Below are 7,500 nucleotides of genomic sequence, written 5' to 3'. Positions count from 1 at the left end.
GGAGGTGACCATAGGCGACATGGGGGAGAAGCTGGAGGAAGTAGAAACTCACATTGCATCGCTAGACTCCATGGGGGAGGAGATCCAAAGTGAGCTAGCAGCTGCTCTCAACAATGGCCTGGATGCGATCACCCAAAAGAATGAATCCTTGGAGGCGGAAGTTCTGACTTTGCGAGATGGCATGGAGGCCATGCGCCATGGCATGGAGGCCATGCGCCAGCGGATGGAGGAGCTTACCAGTGAGCTCGTGACTTGCAAGACTGCCATTGGGAATGGCATGTTTGCTGGAGTGTCCAGATCCAGATTGGATGTCCCCAAGCCTAAGGAGTTTAAGGGGACTAGGGCGGCCAAAGAAGTAGACAACTACCTTTGGGGTATGGAGCAGTACTTCCAGGCCATGGGCATGCAAGACGAGGCGATAAAGGTAAGCACCGCTGCTATGTATCTCACTGATGTAGCCTTATTGTGGTGGAGGCGCAGGTGTGATGATGTCAGGCGTGGGAACGCCAAGATTGGAACCTGGGCAGAGTTCCAAAAAGAGTTCAGAGAACAATTTTACCCGGAGTATGCCGATGATGAGGCACGGGCAAAGTTGCGCAGGTTGAGCCAGCAAGGGAACATAAGAGAGTATGTTCAAAAATTCTCTGAACTGATGCTACAGATCTCGGATCTAGGCGAGAAGGACGCATTCTTTGCTTTCATGGATGGGCTGAAGCCGTGGGTGAAGCATGAGCTACAAAGGAGGGGAGTTCATGACTTGGCTAAAGCCATGACCACTGCCGAGGCGTTGATAGAGTTCAAGCCTCTGAACAAGTTCGAGTCTACCAAGCCCAAGGGTAAGGGCAGGGACGATAGGGACCGGAAGAAGCAGTCCAATGGGAAGGACCGTGACCGGGAGTCCAAGGATGGAGACCGAGACCGTTCAACCAAGGATGGCGAGAGGAAGCCATCAACAGGCAAGTGGAAAGCAAAGGGGGACCGAGAGCCACTAGCATGCTACCTATGTGGAGGGAGCCACATAGCGCGCAATTGCCCGCAGAAGGGCAAGCTGGCTGCTGTAGACAGGGAGTCTGACGAGGAGCCAGAGTCAGGGGCAGCAAAGCTTGGGTCGTTGGTGCTCAATGCTGTCCAGAGTAAGGGGAGCCGCAAGCCAAAAGGCTTGATGTTTGCGGATCTGATGGTTGCGGGTCAGAAGGTGAGCGCACTGGTGGACACAGGTGCCTCACATCTTTTTATTTCAGGTGATGGAGCCCGGAAGCTCGGACTAAAGGTGCAGAAAGGGACTGGTACCATTAAGACAGTGAACTCCAAGGAAGTTCCAGCCATTGGAGTAGCACGGGGAGTGGAGTTGCAGCTTGGAGATTGGAAAGGCAAGGAGACCATTGAGGTAATACCCCTTGACGACTATGAGTTTGTGATTGGGTTGGATTTCCTTGTTCGGATTAACGCCCTCCTTGTGCCTTTTGCCGATTGTGTTTGCATCTTGGATGCACGGTGCCAATGCCTAGTACCATTGAGGAGAGGGTCTGGAGTTGGGTCACGGGTGGTGTCAGCCATCCAATTTGCCAAGGCGGTAAGCAGACAAGAAGACACCTTCTTGGCAGCCCTGAAATATGATGAGCCAAGGGAGAAGGAGACCGAGTCACCCTTGGAGGTGCTAAAGGTGCTGAAGACCTTTAGTGATGTGATGCCCGCAAAGCTGCCTAGCAAGCTACCACCTAAGAGGGAGGTGGACCACAAGATCGAGCTGGTGTCCGAGGCCAAGCCACCAGCCAGAGCCCCTTATCGAATGTCTCCACCAGAGTTGGAGGAGTTGAGGAAGCAGCTCAAGGAGTTAGTTGATGCTGGCTTCATCAGGCCATCGAAAGCACCCTATGGTGCACCGGTTCTATTCCAGCGCAAGCATGATGGGTCGTTGCGGCTGTGCATAGACTACCGGGCTTTGAACAAGCTGACCATTAAGAACAAGTACCCCATCCCACTCATTGCGGACTTGTTCGATCAACTTGGGAGCGCAAGGTGGTTCACCAAGCTGGATTTGAGGTCAGGCTATTATCAAGTCAGGATCGCGGAGGGAGATGAGCAAAAGACAGCATGTGTCACGCGGTATGGTTCGTATGAGTTCTTGGTGATGCCTTTCGGACTCACGAATGCCCCAGCAACATTCTGCACCCTTATGAATAAGGTACTTCAGTCATTCCTTGATCGGTTTGTTGTGGTTTATTTGGATGACATTGTGATCTACAGCCAGACTTTGGAAGAGCATGTAGACCACTTGAGACAGGTGTTCGAGGTGTTGCGGGCGCACAAGCTGTTTGTCAAGAGGGAGAAGTGCTCATTCGCCCAGCAGGAGATCCCATTCCTTGGCCACATAGTGGGAGGTGGCAGGATACGCATGGATGAAGGCAAGATAGATGCCATCCTGGAGTGGCAACCGCCAGCCAAGGTCACTGAGTTGAGATCGTTCCTTGGGCTGGTTAACTACTACAGGCGCTTCATCAAGGGTCACTCAGCAATAGCCACGCCATTGACTGACTTGCTCAAGAAAGGGAGAGCATGGGAGTGGAGCGCAGGGTGCCAGGAAGCCTTTGACAGGTTGAAGCGGGCTGTGACCGAGGAGCCAGTCTTGGCCTTGCCAGACCATGCCAAGCCGTATGAGGTGCATACGGATGCATCAGACTTTGCCATAGGGGGCGTGCTGATGCAAGAGGGACGTCCAGTCGCGTTTGAAAGCAGGAAGCTGAACGAGACTGAACGCAAGTACACGGTCCAAGAGAAGGAGATGACTGCAGTGGTGCACTGCTTGCGCACTTGGCGCCATTACCTGTTGGGGTCGAGGTTCGTGGTGAGAACGGACAATGTGGCGACCAGCTACTTCCAGACGCAGAAGAAGCTGTCCCCCAAGCAGGCGAGATGGCAAGATTTTCTTGCAGAATTTGATTTCCAGATGGAGTACAAGCCAGGACGGGCGAACCTAGTGGCAGACGCCCTGAGCAGGAAGGCTAACCTTGCTACCATTAGCCAACCAGAGGGGTCACTGGTGCCGCGCATCAAGGAGGGACTTGCGCATGATCCTACAGCCAAGGCTCTGATGGAGTACGCCCAGCAAGGTAAGACTAGGCGGTTTTGGTTGCAGGATGGGTTGCTGTACACCAGGGGCAGTAGACTGTTTGTGCCGCAGCACGGGAAGCTCCGCAAGGAAGTTTTGCAAGAGTGTCATGATTCAAGGTGGGCTGGACACCCAGGAGTGAGCCGCACCTTGGCGCTGATCGAGGACCGGTACTACTGGCCGCACATGAGGGACGATGTGGAGGCCTATGTGAAGACTTGTCTTGTGTGCCAACAGGACAAGGTGGAGCTCAAGAAACCAGGGGGTCTCTTGGAGCCATTGCCAGTGCCAGAGCGACCATGGGAGAGTGTTTCTCTGGACTTTATAGTCGGTCTACCCAAGACAGAGGGGTTTGGAAGCATCATGGTAGTGGTGGACAGGTTTTCCAAATATGGAATCTTCATTCCAGCAACCAAGGAGTGCCCAGCCGAGGAGGCAGCTCGATTGTTCCTGAAGAACATGGTGAAGTACTGGGGAGTGCCGAGGACCATTGTTAGTGATCGGGACGGGCGTTTCACGGGCAGGTTCTGGACTGAGTTGTTCAAGCTGTTGGGGTCAGACTTGAACTTTTCCACCAGCATGCATCCGCAGACCGATGGGCAGACAGAACGTGTGAATGGACTACTGGAGGTCTACCTCAGGCACTATGTGAGTGCCACACAAAGGGACTGGCCAAAGCTACTGGATATTGCGCAGTTTTCCTACAACTTGCAAAGGAGCGAGGCAACGAACCAGAGCCCATTTGAGGTTGTGACAGGGCAACAACCACTAACACCCGGTTCGATTGCTGCAGGTTATACAGGGCCGAATCCAGCAGCATACAAGTTTGCCAAGGCATGGCAGGAGCAAGCTGACTTGGCCAGAGTTTGTCTACACAAGGCGGCCAAGAGGTCGAAGAAGTGGGCAGACCAGAAGAGGCGGGACGTGCAGTTCCAGGTTGGAGACTTGGTGTTGGTGAAGCTGCATCCCATTGTGCGCCACAGGGGGCTGCACAAAGGCCTAGTCCGGAGGTATGAGGGACCTTTCCGAGTAGTCAAGAGAGTAGGCAAGGTTGCCTACAAGCTGGATATGCCACCCAAGCCGAGGGTACACCCGGTGTTCCATGTGAGCATGCTCAAGCCGTTCCATGAGGATGAGGGAGATCCAGGACGGGCAGAGTCAAAGCGTGCACCGTTGGGAGCAAGGGCCTCATATGAGAAGGAGGTCCACAGCATTATGGCTGACCGGGAAGTGAGACGGAAGAACTATCAACCAAGACATGAGTACTTGGTGCGCTGGAAGGGACTTCCAGACAGTGAGGCGAGCTGGGAACCAGCAGAGGACTTATGGCAGTTCGGGGACCAGATCAGGCAGTACCATGCAGAAGACGCAACGAGGGTGGGGGAGAATGTCACGCCCTGGGCGGGCGCGCCAGGCACATCAGCCAGACCAGCAAGCGAGCCAGCAGCTAAGGCCCGCAGACCAGGCGTGCTGGCGGGTATCAGTGCGCAAAGCCTATCAAACGAGCTCCAAACGCCCGCCCATCTTGCAGGCCAACTCATGAGACCAAGGCCTGGCATTTGGGCTGCCCGCACCACATCCAGAAGGGCCCGAGGTGCTGGATACGCAAGGGAAGCTTCTGGAACCAGGCAGGATCAGCATCAGCATCCTGGCAGATTTGGTTGACCCTGAAAATCAGGAACCAGCATCTTGATTAAATGTAATCCCATGATTGTAGCCTTTATTTTAGGGATTTGCCATTAAGTTGTAGCTGGAGCCTCAACTATAAATAGAGGGCTGCTCCACCCTCATTTGTACACCATCAAACACTTCTGTTTCAGTGAATACAAGAGCATTTCCAGAATTCTGTTTTTCTGTCCTGTTTCTCTTTAACTTGCGTAATCAGCCCTTCCCTTTGTTCTAGTGCCCGCACGCTTGTGTTTTAGGCTGACTTAGGCATCAAGGACGAGATTCCAAGCCTAAGGCCGCACGGATTCTGAGTCTAAGGTCGGAGCCCGTGACACGGGCGCTTGCCTCGACCACCATCGGCACACGCTGGGCCCTTGTGCGGGCGCTTGCCTCGACCACCATCGGCACACGCTGGGCCCTGGTGCGGCCGCTTGCCTCGACCACCATCGGCACACGCTGGGCCCTGGTGCGGTCGGTTGCCTCGAGCACCATCGGCACACGCTGGGCCCTGGTGCGGGCGCTTGCCTCGACCACCATCGGCACACGCTGGGCCCTGGTGCGGGCGCTTGCCTCGACCACCATCGGCACACGCTGGGCCCTGGTGCGGCAGGTTGCCTCGAGCACCATCGGCACACGCTGGGCCCTGGTGCGGTCGGTTGCCTCGAGCACCATCGGCACACGCTGGGCCCTGGTGCGGGCGCTTGCCTCGACCACCATCGGCACACGCTGGGCCCTGGTGCGGCAGGTTCCCTCGACGACCATCGGCACACGCTGGGCCCTGGTGCGGCAGGTTGCCTCGAGCACCATCGGCACACGCTGGGCCCTGGTGCGGTCGGTTGCCTCGATCACCATCGGCACACGCTGGGCCCTGGTGCGGGCGGTTGCCTCGACCACCATCGGCACACGCTGGGCCCTGGTGCGGCAGCTTGCCTCGAGCACCATCGGCACACGCTCGGCCCTGGTGCGGTCGGTTGCCTCGAGCACCATCGGCACACGCTGGGCCCTGCTGCGGCAGGTTGCCTCGACCACCATCGGCAGCCTCGACCACCATCGGCACACGCTGGGCCCTGGTGCGGGCGCTTGCCTCGACCACCATCGGCACACGCTCCGCCCTGGTGCGGCAGGTTGCCTCGACCACCATCGGCACACGCTGGGCCCTGGTGCGGGCGGTTGCCTCGACCACCATCGGCACACGCTGGGCCCTGGTGCGGGCGCTTGCCTCGACCACCATCGGCACACGCTGGGCCCTGGTGCGGGCGCTTGCCTCGAGCACCATCGGCACACGCTCGGCCCTGGTGCGGTCGGTTGCCTCGAGCACCATCGGCACACGCTGGGCCCTGGTGCGGCAGGTTGCCTCGACCACCATCGGCACACGCTGGGCCCTGGTGCGGGCGCTTGCCTCGACCACCATCGGCACACGCTCGGCCCTGGTGCGGTCGGTTGCCTCGAGCACCATCGGCACACGCTGGGCCCTGGTGCGGCAGGTTGCCTCGAGCACCATCGGCACACGCTGGGCCCTGGTGCGGGCGGTTGCCTCGACCACCATCGGCACACGCTGGGCCCTGGTGCGGGCGCTTGCCTCGACCACCATCGGCACACGCTGGGCCCTGGTGCGGGCGCTTGCCTCGAGCACCATCAGCAGACGCTGGGCCCTGGTGCGGCAGGTTGCCTCGAGCACCATCGGCAGACGCTGGGCCCTGGTGCGGCAGGTTGCCTCGAGCACCATCGGCACACGCTGGGCCCTGGTGCGGTCGGTTGCCTCGAGCACCATCGGCACACGCTGGGCGCTGGTGCGGGAACTTGCCTCGACCACCATCGGCACACGCTGGGCCCTGGTGCGGCAGGTTGCCTCGATCACCATCGGCACACGCTGGGCCCTGGTGCGACAGGTTGCCTCGAGCACCATCGGCACACTATCGGCCCTGGTGCGGGCGGTTGCCTCGACCACCATCGGCACACGCTGGGCCCTGGTGCGGGCGGTTGCCTCGAGCACCATCGGCACACGCTGGGCCCTGGTGGGTTTAGGCACATCTTCAAATTTCTGCCGTGCCAATGCCATTTTTATGGCTTGTAAATTCATACAATGGTCCCCTAAGCCTTCACGTGAAGTTTCGTTGGAAGATGACTCGTTTTCTATTTTTCACGATTTTCGAAACTTTTTGCGGTTCGGGATTTTTTAAAATTTTTTTATAAGGATTTTTGGCCCCAAATTTTGTAAGCATGATCCTTCTATTTTTGTTGGCATGCACAAAAAAATTCAGCTAAAAACTCGAAGTAGAGAAGATTTTGTGACCGTTTGAAAAAAGTGTCCCCATTTCAGACACTTTAACGGCTACTGGTAGCAAACCTGTAAAATCTCAAATGCTCTTTAAGGGGGTGTGAATTCTCAGAGGTTTGATGAGGGATAGGGGGCCAACACAAGGCCAAGTACCAGCACCCATCGCACATCATGTGCGCACACCCCCCCGGCCCCCCTCCCAATCGCCGGAACCCCAATGCCGCCGGTCAGGTTCTCCGGCGGTACTCCGGCGATGCTCCGGCGATGCTCCGGCGATGCTGTCCCGAGTGAAAAAAATGCGGCACCAGCACATGCTGGAGCCAAGCATGGGCACCGTGGCTCAAAATCGAACTTCGGCCAAGGCCTCGACCATCAATGGCACATGATGACGCATGGTGATGGCACATGCATCGACCATCATCGGCATAGGCTGCCCTTCGGTACG

This window comes from Durio zibethinus, unplaced genomic scaffold, assembly GCF_047325235.1.
Source record: "Durio zibethinus cultivar Kanyao isolate XHJ-2024 unplaced genomic scaffold, ASM4732523v1 HiC_scaffold_387, whole genome shotgun sequence".
Lineage (NCBI taxonomy): Eukaryota > Viridiplantae > Streptophyta > Magnoliopsida > Malvales > Malvaceae > Durio > Durio zibethinus.
The sequence above is the reverse complement of the archived record's forward strand: the minus strand, read 5'-3'. Positions refer to the sequence as shown.